Consider the following 20,040-nt stretch of genomic DNA (forward strand, 5'->3'; position numbering starts at 1 on the left):
CCAAGGGTGACTTATAGACCATAAGTGGATAATCTCAAATGACAATTAAGATAATGGTGGGTGGAGAGCCAAACCGCATAGAAGCCAGAGGAACAGGGCAGGAGCAGGGCAGGGCAAAGAGAGAGCAAATTTCCAAAACAGCAACAAGAGACCATTTAAGCTGGGGAAACAGGCGGCAGCTACAGGTACTGTTTATGCTCCATCTGAGTTGAGTTTTCTTATTTCCAGATCCCAGCAAACACTGGGCTAGCAGGATGTGCTTCCTCAGTGGAAATGGGATGGAAGATAAAACGGGAGAGACCATCTGGGACCAATTCCTAATACAAGCCACTGCATTCCCTAAAATGGGGCTGAGTTTTACATGCATAACTCAAACAAGAACGCACAAAATCTTCTATCCGTACTTGGTCCATCTAGCTCCCTTCCCCACGGCAGTATTTAAGTAGCACCTGTGTATCCCCAACTCCCACCTCCAGCTGCCACCGCCATAGCTTGTTCAGAAAGTCTTCTCCAGAGACTTTGGGACTGGATTGGCTGTGGCCACGTTCTGGCTCTGGATGCCTGACCAGCAGCAGGTCAGTGTTGGAGCTACATGCAGCCATTTTTAAAACTTTCCTCCTATGTGGATCAAATATGCCCTGGCATAAAGGGGGGTGCCTACACAGGATTTCACACACCCCCTCCCCCACGGGAGGCTTTTCCTGTGCCGAGGGATGAGGAGAAGAGCTCTCTGTGTGTTGCTGACAAGACTCTCCTCTGGTCTATAAAGAACGACAAGACTCAGAAAGCATTTTTCTAATTCTGTGGGCTGCAGGCTACCCAGCCGGCATGCCTTCTTGCTTGCAACTGTAAGTACAGATGCATGCTTCCTCCTTTCAATCAGAGCATTAGCTTTTTGGCTTATGGAATTAACCTCTGCCCTCCATGCATCTCCTGCTTCTTTGCTGTTGCTATTTTAAGCACCGAATCTGCTGGGCACTTTTATCACACTCTCCATGTCTCTCTGTGTGTATTTCATGCTCTGCCTCTCTGTCTGTCTGTCTCGTTCTCTGTGTGTGTGTGCCTGCCTACGTCTCTGTGTGTCTTACCCTCTGGGTCTCTCTCTCTCTGTCCCTGTCTCTTCTTGTCTCTCTCCCTCTTTGTATGTCTCACCTTCTGTGTTTCTGTCTCTCTGTCTTTGTGTCTCAGGGGACTAAGAGACGGCTGCCTGCTCTGAGCCCTCAGTGTTTTCTGGCTGAACATTTCTTTAAAGGTTGAAGTAATGTTCTCTCAAGCTGAACACTCTAAGGCTCCAACAGATCGATGTGTGGACACAGCTGAACCAATGTGCCTTAACTGCAACAGGCAGAGACCACAGGGGAGCAAGCCAGTGTTTCCTCACAAAGATGCAGCCTCCTGTCTTCAGAAAGTTCCTTTCTCAAGACTCAAACCTGGTCTTTTGTCATTCAGAGTCTTAAAAAATGTTTTAATTTGAAGCAGTTAAAAGCCAGAGGCAGTTGCCAAAAGAGTGACATTTCACCATAGCATTGATCCAGCTTCCCTCTGGTACATCTTGCTCAAACTGCAACCTGGACCTTGGTTTCCTGTCAAGGTATTAATTGATCAACCTGGACACAGCAAGTTGCACACCCCCAAGGAGGGAGACTGCACACAGTGCTCCTGAGCCCAAACCTTGTTGCACGTAGAATGTTTTCCACTATTACAACATCCACATTTGAAGAATTTCTACAATATTCAATAATTTTTCTAAACTCTGAAGGCTTTATTGAGGTATGGTTTGCTTGACTCAGCAGATTGCAAGAGAGGTGAGGGAAAAAAGAGGAAGGGGGAACCCAGGGCAGGACACCTGCATGTGAGTGGGGTGTGTGTAGTGGAGGGGGGGTCTGCCTTGCTTTCTCTCTTCTATGAACCATCTGTCGTATTGTTTTAAACGGAAGGCATGAATTCACTCTGGTACTTTACTCATTAGAAACAGACTGACTTATCGCCAGTCCTTCTCTTTATCTATGATCATATGAGATTGCAAAAGAGGGAGAGAGTCAAGTGCGTCACCCGCCGGGGCTGCCAATGTAACAGTATCTTTGACAGTTACCAGACAGAGCAAGCGTTGTGTCAGGACAGCCGTGACAGGCCAAGTGAGCATATTGACAGGACACCATGGCAGCATCTGGCGGGGTGTTCCAGATGAATGCTGTCCTAGCCTTGTCAATGTGACGGTGGAAGACACATTTCACAGACTGGCTTGGCTCCTTGGAGCTCCCCCGAGGGGAAGGTGTGCTGAGCAGAGCCACCTCCAGGCTCTTGGCTCGCTGGTCACGAAAACTATAGGTGGCATTGGACACTGACAAGAGGACATTCGAGTTATACCCCAAATTGTTGGTCAAAAGGAGTTGTCAGTACTTCATGGTGTGGGCAAGCTGCATGGAACATTTGCTGCGGTGTGGGTCTCTCGGGTGTGTACTATTTGAAAGTTGAGTCTATTTTTGGAGGAGTCTTATGAATAAATTCTATTCCTGCATTAGAGGAATGGATTTTTAACCTTAGTCATTTCTATGTGTTATTCATCAGCCAGTTCATTACTGTCCCAGGACTACCTTACAGCCAGATCCCATGTGGCATCACACAGCACTAAACTACTGGACTGTTCATTGTAGGGCAGCCTTAAGATGAGAAACAGGCTCTGGTATGTATTATGTTTTTCCTTATTAGTATTGTTCTCTAATAGTCTGCATTGATAATATCTATCTTACAATGTAGTATAGAGTTATCAATATGTTTTGGTAGTAGATAATCTGTCAATAGGGGACCAATTACACAGATTGTGATATAGTCACAGAATTAGAAGGCCCTAAAATCAGTTGGATATGCACATACTGATATGGAAAATTGGAAAATGATTGTTTGAGCATACACATCCTTCCAAGTTTTTAAGAACTTGCCACAAGCAATGCAAACATCAGTTGAGCCTAGGATCCAAATATGTGGCAACTGGAGGGTAGATGCCTTCATTTCCATCCCTCCTTCTGTGATGGTTTAAAGATGTCAGCTGTAAATGACTTGTGCTCTCTGATACCTACTGAGACTTGTTATAACCAAGAATAAGAGTAGGTGTTTCTTTCACCTCATGTATCATCCATCCTAAAGTCCCACGTCCAACAGCACTAGCATCAGACCCACATGTCTGCGACTACCACAGGTTTGTTTCCGCCTGTGTCGTCGACAGCAGGAGCATTCGGATGACAAACGGCCTTCTAGTAAGAGATCAGCAAAAATCAGTTGGTGCGTTTGAAGGCAGCATTCAAGCCGAAGGAACAAAACCATCTCCATATTGCTAGACATGATGCTTTTCAGGAAACTCGCTTGCTCCAGCATATCTTCTCTGTCTGGTGAGAAGTTGTGATGTGTATTTTTTTAAGCATTGCCTGTGCTCATGAACAAACTGGAAGTGCAAAACACAAGCCATGTCTCTCCCTGTATAGGAACTCTTTACTAGTTGCTATGCCGAGTTCAATTAAAAACAATGATAGGCATACACATCCAAATCACTAAACGAGTATAATTATAAACAGGAGTTCACAGAGTTGACATAACCGAACTTAAAGAGATACTTAGAGGGCCACACTGAGACATTTCCTGTGTGAATGATGTGAGCCATCACCCCAGCAATGGGTGGCAAGAAGCATCCAGTTCTGATGAAGGAAACCAGGACACATGAAGAGCTCCCTTGCCTGTGTTCCCTACCAAGGGCAGCAGGACTGGAAGCGGATATGACCTGATTCGACCATAGTTCTCACCATTTCCTTTCTCTTGGGGACAGATGTCTGCTGTGGCCTGATTGAATTTATGAAAATGAGATTTTATTATATTGTTTGATATCTTGTACCCAACCTTTAAGATTCCAGCATGGCCAGGTTCAAAATACATAACACTGTCCTATGAATCTTGATGATACTCTTAAATATTTTATTGAAGCAGAACCCTAGCTTTGCCATCAAATAGCCTACATTATACCAACTTTTCATGGTATGAAAATGTCCAACTTAACTTGTCTCTTCTAGGGTCCTCAAAAATCACAGAACAGCTGTGATACAGACTACGTCTTCTCTCTTAAAGGGACCCTGGGGTCTGGGTGACATTCAGAGAAGAACATAAGAACTTTAGGCACAGTGTCCCTCATGTGGTGAGACCTTGGGTCCTACGGTTCTCTACTGCATGAGGTAATCCACTGGCTTGTCCTGTACATGTCGGTGTTGCCCACACATGGGGAATTCATCCAGGAGAACCTGCCTGTGTCTGCTATTTTATGTCACCATAAAACCACATCTGACTCCTCTGTAAGACCCGACTCAAAGGTTTGGAGAGAAAGCATGCCAGAACAAATATCTCTTCTGTCCTGCAGCCCCATGTACTGGAAATAGATGTGTTATAAGAAACTGAAAGCTACTGTCAGAGAAGAAAGAAAAAATATTCAAACTCCAATTTTTAAATAAAAATCTATTATCTATACAGACGGAGAAATACACAGATTCCAGCAAGAGTTAAAGACTTGTTTTTCTTTAAGTCAGAGTTTTGCCATGTAACCCAGGCTGGCATGGATCTTACTTTGTAGTGTAGGATGGTCTTGAACTCATTGGAATACATTACCTCAGTTTTCCAAGTACTGAGATTTCAGGCACGAGTCACCATACCTGGTTCTAATGATAGATTTTGATTTTAAAAATAATTAACAAATATTCTTGTAACTTCACCTATATGCCTGTTATATAGAAGGGATGTAATTATTTATAATATATTATAATTACATGCCCTGGCCTTGGTTTGGTTCATTAAATGTCACAGGACAAAGAGAAATAGGTCATTGAATATTTTAAAACAAGTGTGTATAAAGTATATACTACCAGGTTCTATGTGTTGTTGGTGTACCCTGGTAACTTTGTTATTCAGGAGCCCAAGGATATAGGATCCTAGGTTCTAGGCCAGCTTGTATGACATAGTGAGAGCTCATGTCAAAGAAACAAAAAATACACAGTTAGTTAGAGATAGATAGATAGATAGATAGATAGATAGATAGATAGATAGATAGATAGATAGATAGATACATACCTACATAGATACATACATACATACATGCATGCATACATAGATGATATAGACAGATAGGTAGATAAATAGACAGGTAGATGATATGCTACAAACATGTGATAGTTGGATTTTTGGATAAATAATAGACAAATAGATGAAAGATGGATGATTTATTAATGTATGATTGACAGTAGATTACAGATATATGTGATGAATAGCTGATAGATTATTAACACATTAATGGATACATAGATTATTATAGATCATATCCAGAGCCTGCACTGTTATTCAAAAATTAGTTGATACAAATAAATGATTTTAAGTATAAAACTAAGTGCAATAATAGAGATTGTTATACCTACTGTCTTTTCTCTTGCATACTGTTACCAAAGAGTGACATCTTAACTTCAGAAACAGAAAAAAGATCTATATCATGCGAAATATATAGAGTGATGGCTTTGGTTACCAAAAGGTAACAAAGAAACATACATGTGGCTACAGCACATGTAGAAAGAAGAACAAGAAAGGGCAAACACTGGCTAATGAGGAAGGACTGAAGCAGGTAATGAGCACAGGAGTTGTGAAAGAGAACATACAGCTAATAGTTTTCATAATTTTAGCACTGTCGTGGGTTTTATAGATGTATGTCTATGTGTAGTAACATATAAGTGCATTAAAATATTTGAGTGAAAATGTAAAATCTAACTGGAAGCGCCACCACTTCATATATGTGTATTATGTATACATACATGCAAAGATATAGATACATACTTTTGGTCTGGCTAACTTTGCTGTGTCATGATTTTTACTTGCAAGTTATCTACATTGAAGTCATAATTATAAAAATTAAAGCATACTTACTTTTTATGTTTAGGACAGCATTGGTTCCTTGGCATTTTTCTGATTTATAACAATTTTAGACTTTAACTTCCATGAGAAAAAGTGACAACAAATTTAAATCTCTGCATCGTTTGGAGTAGCATAGCCGTTTTCACACTGTTAATTCTTTCAGTTGGGAAGTCTTGCACCATCCAGTCCCTTCTTAAACATTTTCAACATTTGAAACGTTTCTGTGTCATGCCCCCTGCCTTCTCCAGCAGGTTTATTCCCAGACAACTGTAAGCTATTCTGAATGCTAGTTTTTCATCATTTCTTTCCATAAAGTTTATTTGCGTATAAGGAAGTTAATAACTTTTGCATGCTTCATTGTATTCTATTTCCTGAAAGTGCTCCTCAGAGCTAGGAATTTTCTGATGAAGTATTGACAGTCTTTCAAGTATAGGATCAGATCGTCTCCAAAGGGTAGATGTTGGGCGATGAATACTGTGGCCTTGTTCCTTCCTGTTGTATCTTTCTTATTTATTTCTCTTTTCTTATTGCTATGGCTAAGAATTGAGGCTTCTGTATGGAACAGGTGGGAAGAAAGCAGACTCCGTTTCACATTCCCAACTTTGGAATAAATGCTTTCAGTTTATCTCCAGGGAATGCAATGCTGGCTATAGGTTTGTTAAATGTAGCCTTACTATGTTCCGTGACTTCGGGTCTTGTTTGGAGTTTTGGCATAGTCATATCTGATGGGAACAGCAAAATTTATAAAGCCAGCACAGCTGCTTGACAAAGATCCACCAAAGTTGAGCCACTTGGTAGCCGCCATGCCACCTTTGTTTTTGATCTCACGTTGCATGCTTGGGGACTTTTAATGTTTGTATAATTTGAGGATAGTGGATCGCCAGAAATTTTTTTATGAATCATTTATGCCTTCTCCCAGGAGTACTGCTTGTAAGCTTCTCCAGGAAAGTCCTGAGCATACTAGCCCTCCCACTTTTAGGGAGATAACCTTATTCACATGAAGGTCTTCCTTATGCATTTGAGGTTGTGACACACATAAAGAAGCCACAGGTCTCTCTATGAAGCTATGACACGTTCTTCAAATATCTGTCCCTCTACTTACTCAGGCACAAGATAATTGAAACAAAGTAATTTAAAAGGGTCAACGAGATTCGGTGGGCTAGAGGAGTTAGACACAGATCAGATGACAAGATTCTTCCTACTCTATCCTCAGGCGAGTACATGACATACACAACAGAAAACTTAGGTTAGCTGATCACCTCTGCCCTACACATGGACTTACACTGATGGGCAAAGAATGGTGGAGAAAGATGAAAGAAGAATGAGGTGCCAGGACCTCCCTTTCTCGGAAAAGGTAGCTCGGGCAGGGCCAGTGTGGAATCTTATCACCGAGGAACACAAGAACGCCAGCATTAGTGTTTAAGCTTCTAAACACTTATAAATAAATAAATTAATATAAAATAAATTCTATAAAGATATAAACATTATCTTATGTCAGAATTTGAATAATAATTGCAACAGTTCGGGCCTGAAAATTTTTTGTGCACTCTAGGCACTAAGAATTAAGAATTAATAATACCATTAGGAATTAATAATACACTTCTTGGGAATTTGGCTTGAAAATTTTCTTTCTGTCTAGTGTCCTTGAAAGCACAAGAACTACCAGCTTGAGAACAGGCTGTCATATACCTCTAGATTTTTAAAAATTGGGTTATAGAGTTGATAAATAAAAAAGACTATAAAAGATAACTCTGTTGACTAAACTTAAGGGAAAATGGTTGCAAAAGAAAACTCTGTTCTGTGACAGATTCAGTGCTGACTAATCTTATGACTTCAGCTGTGCAAAAAGTTATACGTGTGCCGGAAAACAAAAAAAATGATATGAACTCTGTTTTGGAACAATATGAATCTATCCCTGTGTACTGAATTCTGTATAAAGAAAGAAGCACTCTGGCTGCTAGTGAATCAGGCTGCAAGATTCTCTGGACCTTTATGCCCGACTCACCCTTCCCTCACCAACTCCTCCCCTCTTTTCTGGGACCTGGCCACCACCACCATCAGTTGTGTTTTTTTCTTTTATCAAGAAGGGATGTAGAACCTTGTCAAAACCTTTTTTTTTGTTTCTGTTGAAACTATGTAATTTCTGTCCCCTCATTTACTTACCTATTGTAATACATTCATTCATTCATTCATTCATTCATTCACATGCATACACTGAACCATCCCTGCCCTCTTGGAGTAACATTAATTTGTCCATGGTGTATGGCTTTTTACAATGTCTTATTAAGTTCACAGGTATTTAACTGAGGATGCCTGTGTCTGTGTTCATTGAGAAAAAAGGCTTTTATTTTACTTTTGGTATCAGAGTAACATTGGCTTCATGGAAGGAACCTGATAGACTTGATGACTAATATGAACCATCAACCTGACAGCACTGAGAATCACCATGGAAACAAGCCTCTTAGCATGCCTGGGAAGCATTATCTAGATTAATCTTTGACGGAAGACAAGCCCTAACCATGGTGTTATCATTCTGTGTCCTGGAGTCACAGGCGGTATAGGAAGAAAGGTGGCTGAGCAAAAGCAATCATCTCTTGCTGTCTTGAATGTAAATGCAATGTGACCATCTGGTTCAAACTACCACTGCTGTGACATTCCACCATGAAACTGGAGCCAAAATAAATCTTCCTTAAGTGGCTTTTGCCAAGTCTCTTCTTCTAGCAATGAGAAAAGCGACTGACATACTCTGGTCTTTCCCTTCCTGCTTAGAGGAAGCAAGAAGAGCATACATGTCTGATAGGATTGAGCAGTGGATCCATCTTACGCCAGGCTTACCCCCTTGGGAAGCTCTATTACCTCTGCAGTCATCTTTGCCTCTCTACACAGGTTTGCGTCATATCGTCTTAATTTAATTCTGGCATGTCATCTCTGTCTAGAAGTGGATCCTTTTCTCCTGGCGCTCCAGCTTGTTGAAAGGTAGGCTTCCAAAGCACCTCCTAATGATCTGGTTTTCATGAATGTCTGTTGCAGATGTTCCCTGTTTATCTTTTCCTTCACTCATGCCTCATTTTCTTTCTCATTCTTTTGCCTAGTTGGGCTGAGAAATTTTTGCTCATATGTTTTCAAACAATCTTATTTTTGTTTCATTGGTTGTTTGCAATTCTCCCTTGGTTTCTTAATGTCTTCCTTGTTATTTACTATTTGTTTTTTTCTCTCTTTTTTTCTTATATTTACTTTATATGCATTTTTTCTGGCATGTATATCTGTGTAAGGGTTTCAGGTCTCCTAGAACTAGAGTTACAGACAATTGTAAGCTGCCATGTTGGTGCTGGGAATTGAATCAAGGTCCTCTGGAAGAGCTCTCAGTGCTCTCAACTGATAAGATATTTCTCCATCTCCTACTCATTTTGGATTTAACTTACTCTTCCTCTCCTAAGACCATGAGGTATATGAATGAGTTATATGAAACGTCTCTTAGGTTTCTTCCAATGTAAATGCCCAAGCATCATCTCTGCTAGACCCCAAAAGTCCCAAGGGACTGTGCTTTGATTTTCACTCAGTATTAGTAGCTTTTAGATTTTTATCTTCATTTCTTCAATGACTTCATGCTCATTAAAGAAGTGTCTCATGAAATTTCCAAATACTGAATGCTGTTTTAGGTTTGCTTCCTGTGATCTATAAAGATACAGGGAAGTTTTTCAACTTTGTTTGTGAAGGATTGTTTTGGCCTACAATTTGACCTACTTTAGAGACAGTTCCACAGACTGCTAAAAGGGAACATGTATTTCCTTCCCATGGCATGGAACACTGTACAGATAGTTGTAAAGTACATTTAATCTAGGGTCTACTTTACCTGTGAAGTATCTTTGTTGCTTTTTTCTGGATAATATATCTATTGAGAGGCAGGTGTTAAAGCCACCCATCACTACTCTATCTGAACCTATCTACATTTTTTTCCAAATTAATGTCTGTTTTATGAAATTGGGTGTCACTATGCTGAGTGTTATATGTTTAAAGTTATGATTAATGGTTCTTAGTTATTAATATATAGCATAGAATCTTCCTAAATTTTGATTAATTTTTGCTTGAAACCTAGTTTATGAAGTAATAATGAATACCTCTATTTAAATCTGACTACTATTTTCTTGAAATATTGACTTCGTTTCTATCACTTGGAGTCTGCATGTCCTTGATAGTGAGGTGTGTTTCCTGTTGAAAATAAATGGTTGGATCTTATTTTGTCATAATTGTTATATTTGATGACTTGAAATTTATTTACTCATATATTTATTATTCAGGACAAATGTACAACCTGCAGTAATCCATTTTCTCATATCATGTGGGTTCAGGGGATGAATTAGTAGCTCCTAGGTCATCCATTTTAATCTTTTTAGATATGACCATTTACACTGAGAGCTTAAAACAAGGGTCCAATGAGTCCTGTGATTTTGTTGTTTGTTCTGAGTACTGGTCAAATTCCTCTCACCTGATGTAATCTTTTCTGTGTGCTTGTGATTGACATAATCTTCTGTCTTCCTCTGAGTATAGGATCCTTCTCACTATCTTCAGCAATGCACACTTGGTGGTCATGGATATTACTGATTTATATTTATCTATGGAAAAAAGATACATTTGCTGGACACAGTATTGTTGGCTGGTAGTTACTTCCTTTGAAGGACATTATCCAGTGCCTGTCTTGCCTGCCCCACGCCCATGGGAAGATCTTCTGTTAATGTGCACAGTTAGCATCTACTGCCAAGTTGGTGTTTTTTTTTCTCACAGCTTTTTTACTGTTTCTTCTGGAATCTTAGCATTCTGAAGTCCCATAGAGTTCTGGTGCCCTGTAGTAAAGGTCTTTTCAGCATTAGATATTCCACAAAAACAATTTTACTACAGAAATAAAGTGATTGCTGGGGACTTGAGAGTACTTGGTTCTGAATAGTGGACTGTATGGTCCACAGGTAGCTCCAGAGTTTCGGCCACCAATTGGCTATAGCATCACCCTGTCTGATTGTTCATTTGTCCTAAGGCTATGATGTGGTTAGATCTTTCCCACAAAACATGGTTCTACCAAACATCATACCTTTAATTGTCCAATACAAGGCTTCTAATGTCCATCTCTGTATCTATGCATTCCCCTGATGCAACACTGTCTCTGGTTATGGCAGACTGATTCCCTTCATGAGTTTTCATCAGTCTTTTTGATCATGTTCCAAAAGTAGCTGAGTCTTAAAGTATAATTAAGACATATAGGTTAATAAATAATCATTGATAATGGTCAAACTTGTAGTCATGTTATTTAGATTTTCTAGATGTACAGAGATGTATTTCAGATGAAGAGGAGTTCTTCAAATCTTTCAAAGACATTTAAAATGTTTTAAGAACTTGGGACTTTCCATGACAGTGAGACACAGTATCTCCTGGCAGCACCAATCAACTTCAGGAGGAAGATGGGCATTGAAGGGGCTCCTCATGGAGTTGGTTAGCCATAGGTCAAGAAACTGCTCTTTCCTGGACTGCTTGACGAACTAGACATGCAGGACCCACAGAGAAATGACTGCTGAACTTGCCTAAAGGTGAGATGATCCTTTGGGGTTTCTGTTTCATGAAGGAGTCTGTAGGACATTCTGCAGAACACAGAAGAAAGTGACTGACAAACTGCCAATATTGACAGAACTGTCTTTAAAATACCCTGCTTCGTGGAAAGTATGCTGGATATTATAGCCTGTAGGCTGAAGATGGATACCTCAGTGGTTAAAAAAAAAGAACATTGGGTGACTGACTAGGCAGCGAGATGTCTCTGTTATTTCTAGAGTGTAGTAATATGAGCGGCGGGGCTGTGTCCCCAGCACTCCGGATGCCTGCTAGCTTATGCCCCGAAATAATTACATGGAAACTGTATTCTTTTAAACACTGCTTGGCCCATTAACTCTAGTCCTTACAGGCTAATTCTCATATCCCGATCAACCCATCTCTAATAATCTGTGTAGCATCAGTCTTACCAGGAAAGATTCTAGCCTACGTCCATCCTGGGTCTGCGCTTCATGTGTCTGCCCAGGAGAGGGGAGCATGGCATCTCTGAGCTCACTTCCTCTTCTTCCCAGCATTCTGTTCTGTTTACTCCTCCCACCTATGTTTTAACCTATGAGGCCAAGCAGTTTCTTTATTACTTAACCAATAACCTTACTCTATCACTAGAGTTTTGGAAGTTGCTTGCAATGAACTTATTGTGCCGAGTGGTGGTGGTGCACGCCTTTAATCCCAGCACTTGGGAGGCAGAGGCAGGCAGATCTCTGTGAGTTCAAGACCAGCCTGGTCTACAAGAGCTAGTTCCAGGACAGGCTCCAAAACCACAGAGAAACCCTGTCTCAAAAAAAAAATAACTTATTGTTTACTTAGGTAATATTATATCCTTCTGGAGTCTTTGATGGAGTTGAAGAATTCATCATTATAGTTATAGGTTTCCTTAGTTATGATAAAAGATAAAGTAGAAACAAATATTGTAACTATAATGCTTGCTTGATAACAGTTTTGTTATATGTAATTTTACCATATTAAAGTTAAAGCCCTCCTTTTTTATTTAAACAGAAAAGGGGAGGTGATGTGGTATTCCTCTCTGTATGCTATGAATACCATTGGTTAATAAAGAAACTGCCTTGGCCTGTTGATAGGGAAGAACTTAGGTAGGCAGGGAAAACTAAACTGAATACAGGGGAAAGGGAGGTAGAGTAAGGGAGAAGCCATGGACTTGCTGGAGACAGATATGCTGAAACTTTGCTGGTAGGCCATAACCTCACAGTGATGCACAGATTAATGGAGCTTGGTTAAATTAATATGTAAGAGTTAGTCAATAAGAAGCTATAGCTAATGGGCCAAGCATTGACTTAATTAATACAGTTTCCAAGTGATTATTTTGGGGCTGAGCTGCCGTACACTGGGAAACAAACTAACTGTAGATGAAGCTGAATGGTGTCCACTCCTTTTGCTACATTGCTCTTCTATTTCTCATCAGTTTTGGCCATTCTTTCAACCATTTTGAGTCTTAAGATGTCTTTCTGATCATTCTACACTTAGAATAAACCATGTCCTTCATCACCATACTTTACACTTAAGAACTCATTACCTAACACCTTACCTCAGGAATTGACAAAAACTCAGTATTTTAAAATACTATGCAAATTCACCTCCAAATAGCAGAGTAATTGTAAAATTATGTCATGAGGATAGAAGTTAGGCTAACAATAGCAATTTTGATGATAAATAAACTTGAAGAATTATACTAGTGGATTTAAGAGTTACACTAAAAATAATCAAAACAATCTGATTTTGTTAAGGCAGAAGAATACAGAATCAAACTGTCTATATCATCCCTTCCTACTGGGCAAAGGCACTAGAAAAATCTAATGTGGAAAAAATTGATGTTGAATAAACGCTGATGAAGCATTATGACATGATGGGTACTCTTGTGAAAATAATTGAAACTCTTGGGGATAAAGGGTTGGCTTAATCTTGAGGGGCTTACTGCCATGCCTGAGGGCCTGAGTTTGATCCTTGAAACCGACATAATAGAACAAAGCCAGTTTTCCCAAATTGTGCTCTTGCTTTCACAAGCACATCATGGATGCACACACATGTGTGCACAATAAAGAGTAAAGGTAATTAAAAAGAGAAACTTGACCAGGTGTGATGATTGATGCCTATTATCACCATTGAGAGACTAAGGCAGGAGAATTGCCTAGTTGTAGTCGGAGGCTGCTCATTCATTCCCAGCCACCCAGATCCAAAATAATCACACAGAAACTGTATTGATTAAAACACTGCTTGGCCAATCACTTAAGTATGTTGTGAGCTAGCTCTTACATCTTAAATTAACCAATTTCTATCAATCTGTGTATCACCACATGGCTGTGGCCTACCGGTAAGGTTCCGTCCAGCATCTAGCATCTATCTCCTGTGGCAGCTACACGGCTTTTTTTCCTCCACCTACTCTCTCCTCCACTATCTACTTGGAATTTCTGCCTTGCCATATTCTGTGCTGCAAGAGGCCCAAAGCAGATTCTTTATTAACCAATGGTATTCACAGCATATGGAGGGGAATCACACATCACCTAGTGATCCACTTTTGTTTATATTTCAGCATCCTATGTGTTCTTCATCACATGGGGTGCTGTAAAGGTGATCACACAGATAAAAAACTATCAGGATATGTAGGCTATTTTGATTGCCACTCAAGTTGTGACTTCTATACTCTTATTTCACTCATTTGACATAGGTTTTTTACAAGATGTTTCCTCTGTTCAACCATCTCCAGTTTCATTTTCAGATACAAGTATCATCTTCTGGGATTAAAAATCACTAAGTGATGTTTGGCAAGAAGTCCCCTTGAATTCCTGTCACCAATCCCAAAGTCTTGAATTCAGGACCCATGTAGTAGAAAGAACTGACTTCCAAAAGTTGTCCCTTGATACACACACACACACACACACACACACACACACACACACACACAGAGAGAGAGAGAGAAAGAGAGAGAGAGAGAGAGAGAGAGAGAAAGAGAGAAAGAGAAAGAGAGAGCACATCCTTATTTTCAGTAGCTACATGGTGTGGGTTCCCACCCAGGTCTCTGCTTGATCCCACAGTCCCTCTGAAGAGCAGCACATTCTTACTTACACTGTAGGTCTCTCCTGCCGTATTTTGATGATATTTTACCTCCCAGAAATGGCCTATATAATTTTAGTCCTGCTAACAGCACTTTTGTTTCCCTTCATGTTTAGATTTATTTTTCTAAATAGGCTTTCCTCCTATATCTAGACATTGTTCATCGGAGAAACTTACAAATTAATGACCTCTCTCAGCCACTGTGATCATCCACATGCTATGTGTTATGGAAAACATTAATTTCACACCACCATTTAAAATGTTACAACCCAGATATTATTTTCATAATCTATTTTCCCCAGGCAATGAACTCAATCAAATATCAAACACACTAGGAACATTTTTAGTTTAAAAGAAGAGTAGAGGCACTTAAATAGGAAAGAAAGAAAGAAGTCGAATTATATTCTGGAAAAACATGGGCTATTGGTGCCTAAGTTTGATATATAGGGTATTGTATTGCTGTATCATTATGCTGTTTGTCTAATCTAATCCCATGGACTTAATAAACAACAATTTAACCAATGAGAAAACAAGACTGGCCAGACTGGCCCATGTGCTAATCTTGAAAGAATATTGTTTGTATTCTCTTCCTAACCGTTGCCATTAGTTCATTAGACATTTATCTTGACTTTGTTGTTTCTGCCTTAAATCAATATTAATCACAAAAAGAATGTTAATCACCCTCATCTGTCAATTAATTAAAATATCTCCCTGTTTGCATCTAGAACAGTGTAGCCCATCTGAGTATTAAACCTGAGAGGGGGCTTGAGACCTCTATTGCAGACTGCTGGAGAGCAGACATTCCCCAGCAACCAAGGGAGTCTCAGTCCCCTGAAGTGGAGTTTGGGCTCATTACGGCTTAGGCTGATGGGTTTTTCTTTCTAGTTTTTCAAGGCAGGGTTTCTCTGTAACTTTGGGGAACTCACTCTGTAGACTGGGCTGGTCTTGAACTCGGGATCTGCCTGTGCCACTACCACCTGTCATTGAACTGATAATTATGTATTGATTAAGCATATGCTTTGTTCTAGGCACTACCCTAGAGTTTCCCTGTATCTTTTCTCTGTAATTGCTTTACTATTCTTGTCTTGGATCTATCTGGATCTTAGCTCTGTCTCTCTCTTCTCTCTCTGTGTTCCTTACAAACATATATATGTAAATCATACATATATGTATATAAACCATACATCTAAGTCATACTCAGCTGCTAAGGAATATTTTAATATTATCTGCTCATTCTTGGAAATTAAAGGCTGACAACATTGTCACATTTTTATTTTCAGCAATTATTGACTTTCAGTGCAGTTTTTCAGGGTGATGTCTTTGCTTTTCTCATTGCTGCAAATTATAACCCCAAATGATGCACATTGGTGCTATGAAGTGCTTCGCTGCAGTGAAAGGAGAACCATTCTTACATAGCTCTTGTATGTAAGAAGGCATCCGTGTCAGTAATTGTCAAAAAACACGGTGAAATGAATAGAGCTTGGAACCATGGGTTAAGCACTCAAGTTTTAGGTAATTTTGTGTAACGATATAGCTGACACCCACATTTGTCCCCAAGTGAGCCAAGTAAATGATAATAAATTGAATACCTTAAGCCATGGTCAGTTTGCTATTTGGGGGCAAATGTCATGATTTTAGAACAGTTCTGATTGTTGCCAAACTCTTGCTTAATTCATCTAAACCCCATTTCAGCTTCATTTCTTCCACTCAGCATTCTCTCATCTGGCTTCCAGAAAGTGGGGGACGTCTCAGGACGCCAATGAGGACTTTCCTTGCTGATTTCCTTTATAGATTGTTATGATTGCATATATGTTGTCTGCAGCATGTGCATTGAGAAGGGACACGTTTGGATGGAGCCTGCTGCTCTCGCTGAGGAACGCTGTGAGGGGGACCCCTCTGTCATTCAGAGGAGGGGTGTCTTTAGGTTCTCATCACTCCTCAGTGAGCACTTCAACAAAGTGCCCTGGAATAACTGTGCCAAAGATCCAGGTCCTGAAGACTGACCAGAACTTCTTATCATGGAGAGTTGGATGTTATAGATAAAGAATCAGAATTATCTCAGACTATCCATAATTCCCCACATAGCCATTCATTACTGGCCTCTGCCTCTAATGTAATGTCTTTGAGATGATTAGGTAAAGTTTTAGGATGTAGGAAGAGGGCCTGCTTCTTCGTCCGGGACACTTGACTAAGTTAGACTTGAAATAATCACAGAAACTGCATTAATTAAAACACTGCTTGGCCCATTAGTTCTAGTTTCTTATAACCCATTTCTTTTAATCTGTATATAACCACAAGGTCATGTCCTACCTGTAAAGTTTCACCGTGTCTATCTCTGGTGGCAGCTCCATGGTGTCTTTCTGACCCCGCCTTCCTCCTCTCATGCTATAGGTCAAGCCAGTTCTTTATTCATTAACCAATAAAAGCCACACATAGACAGAAGGACCTCCCACACCATTAGGATATATGAACTTAGCAGATAACTGTGACTTACTCCCCAAAGCTAAGGATGTAGGTAAATAGCACCTGAAGCCTGTAGGAGAGGTCCCCATGCTGTGCCCACTGATGGATTTGGTAGCTGCGATGATTTCCATATTTTTCCTCTGTGATTCTGAGAGTCCGTGCAACCTTTTCACAGTAGAATGTACCATTCAGGCAACACTCATCTCTTTGTCCAAGCCAGTCACACTAATATTTTGATCATAGTAAAGCCTTGTGGAGTTCAGGATTCTTCTCTCCTGCCATGTCTCTTTCCCTTCCTGTGGCTGTCTTACTTCTTAACTTCACAGAGCCCAAGCACATTAAAAAAATAATCAAGCCAAAACAATGGCCATTTATTTTAACTGAAGATTTTAGGGCTTTTTCTTCATTTCTCCCATCAACCCTCAGGAAGAACGTTAGTATTTTCCTTCTCTCACATCTGCACCAGACTGAGCAGGCCCTTCTGGCACTGGGAGAGTGAGTGTCCACACCTGGAAATATCTTCAGAACGGACTTCCAATATAAAAATGCATAGGCTCAGAAATCAAAACTGGCAAGGTGAAGCCGACGCCAGGATCAGCAATGGCTGAGCACCATGGTGGCCTGAAGGTGTCATCATTTGTTGTTGAGAGTAAAAGTGTTCAGAGTTTAGAATGACTCTGCAGGAGGAGCAATAAATGGTCCCTCTTAATATTTCTATACACAGAACTCCAGAAGGTCCCCCTGGTAAAGAAGCCAAGTAGCTAGGAGGGAGATGGTGAGCACGGGAGAGGGGATGAACTAATTACATAATTATTGGGGAATATTAAAGCAAACAGCAATCTGAGGGGGTGAGCTATCCGCAGGAATGAGGTCTCACAGGATGCCACCAAACAATAAAGGAGAGCCTGCTCGCGTGCAGCAGGGAACCAAATATTTCATGTTTCATCGCCAAGTTCATTTAAATGCACTCCTCTGAATAATTTTAAAGCTCCGGGAGTTTTAAAAGTGAGATTTCAACTTGCAGGATTTGAGAGTATAAATATGAGGAGTATATTTCTCTCCCTCTGCCTCATCCTCTCAGGAGGTGGGGCCAGGGGACACTCAGGCCACTGTGTGAGAAGCCAGAGTGTTTGTTCTGAGCTTAGACCGATTGTGTTTTCCTTCCTGAGAATCAGATGTGTCGGTTGTTAATATTAAAATCTAGCTCACGATGTGGGCTGACATCCTTGTTCTCATAAATCGCCGCCTCTCAGCAGGAACCCAAACCAACTAGAGGCCTGTGTGGCTGTGTGACTTTCTGTAGGAAGCGTCCATAGAAGGGGGTGGGATTGTGAATAAGCCTCTTAGAAGAAAAATGAAGGCTCCCATTCTGTGAGACAAAAAAGAGGCCAGTGTTTGTGAGTGGGCTGCTAATCTTTGGCTAAATTGTGGGAGCAAAAGGCATGGGTCCAACTTAGAAGCACAGCTGCATCTTCTAAGCTCAGTGCCTGCATAGAGCGGAGTCAAACTTCTGTCGCTGAGGAAAATCACAGCCCTATGATGTTTGTGATTAAAATTAATTACTTCAATTTTATAAAATATGTATCATGGTGTAAGTCACCTTGAACCCAGCCACCCTTCGCCAAAGACTCAAATGAAAGAAACCGTTCACTGACTAGAAGCTATGATTTCTGACACTCTGTCTCCGGCTTGGGCATACATCCACGGTTCCCCATGCTACTCACTCATGAGTGTGCCGTATTCTGTAAGCCAGTTTTGTAGCCACTACCCACCCAACCCAGACCCCTGCTTCAGTCTCTGGGGCATCAAATGGCAAGTACCAAATACATCACACTCAGCAATGACTGACAGCTCATTTTCCCATGATTCTGTACTGTCCTGGTCACCTCTGTAGCTTGTGTTTTCCTCCCGTACCAAGCTCTTCCATTGGATTCAGGACTAACTATGTTATAAGGTTTCACTGCTCCCAGCCGCATGACTCCTTAGTTCCTTGGCCACTCTAAGCTCAGCTCCCTCTTGGCCTCTATACACAAGGAGGGCCTCCAGTTACTCAGTTACACAGCCCATTTTTTTGCATGCCCATTCTCCACCATTTGACAGTGTACAATTCTAGAAGTCATATGTCCAATTAGAGGTTATAGACACTTTCTTAGCTTATAAGGTCAGCATGAGATATTTAAATGGTTAAAGTTCTTTTTATGGGCAGTAATCTCAAATATTAGAATTGAATACATTAATAAATCCCTGCTAGGTCTGTAGGCTGTCTTTTCAATGGATTAATTATTACCGACAGGGGTGAACCATATTTTACACTCTGTTGCCTTCATACTTTGACAGAAGCATTGTAGTCTGGACATTTAATATACAGCATATAAACAAATAAACAAAAATTTGTTCAGACAATTCCAGTATCGGTTCACCAATGACATCTTTGTCGAGCACATACACTGTTGGGAAACACTAACTGGATTGCCCGGATGCCTAGGACACAACCTGCAACTTTCAGAAAATCTGGAATCCCTCCAAACCATCACCTCGAAGTCTTCTTTTACAGAGACAGAGGAAGATGTGGAGAAACAAAACTACAGACAGAAATTTACACAACAGGAAGTAATCTTCTGGAATCTCCTTGCAAAACTGACATCCAGCATGGTTATAGAGCCAGTTGAATGATTTCGTTGTGACTAGTGGCCGTGAGAAATCATGAAGATAGGTGAGAGAATAAAGGTGCCACTGTGGGAAGACAGCAACATGTCTTCAGCCCCTCAGGTGAAAGAGTTGTCCAAGTTAGAGCCTGGTGATCACAAACACTACCCTTAGGTTAGGGGGAGTGTGAACTCAAAAAGCTCCTAAGTGTCTTTAAAAAAAAATCTCACACACACAATAGCAACACCACCTACCATAAACCGGTCTTAGTGATAAAGATAACTGTGACCAAGTACACAGTGATTGCTGAAACCCTTGGAGACAGTAGATCTTCTGGCTGCA

General features: G+C 40.5%; 1 long non-coding RNA gene across 1 annotated transcript in view; it reads left to right on the forward strand.

Annotated features, from left to right (window-relative positions):
- Positions 1–1,644: 1,644 nt before the first annotated feature.
- LOC126497694 (uncharacterized) overlaps positions 1,645–20,040 on the forward strand; it is a 34,148-nt gene continuing 15,752 nt past the window's right edge. The window contains exons 1-3 of the long non-coding RNA XR_007590668.1: positions 1,645–1,770; positions 2,569–2,683; positions 8,818–8,907. This is a non-coding gene — a long non-coding RNA (uncharacterized lncRNA). The remainder of the gene's footprint in view (positions 1,771–2,568; positions 2,684–8,817; positions 8,908–20,040) is intronic.

The sequence above is a fragment of the Alexandromys fortis genome, unplaced genomic scaffold (genome assembly GCF_014885135.2).
Source record: "Alexandromys fortis isolate MF-2015 unplaced genomic scaffold, M_Fortis_MF-2015_v1.1 scaffold_23, whole genome shotgun sequence".
Classification (NCBI taxonomy): Eukaryota; Metazoa; Chordata; class Mammalia; order Rodentia; family Cricetidae; genus Alexandromys; species Alexandromys fortis.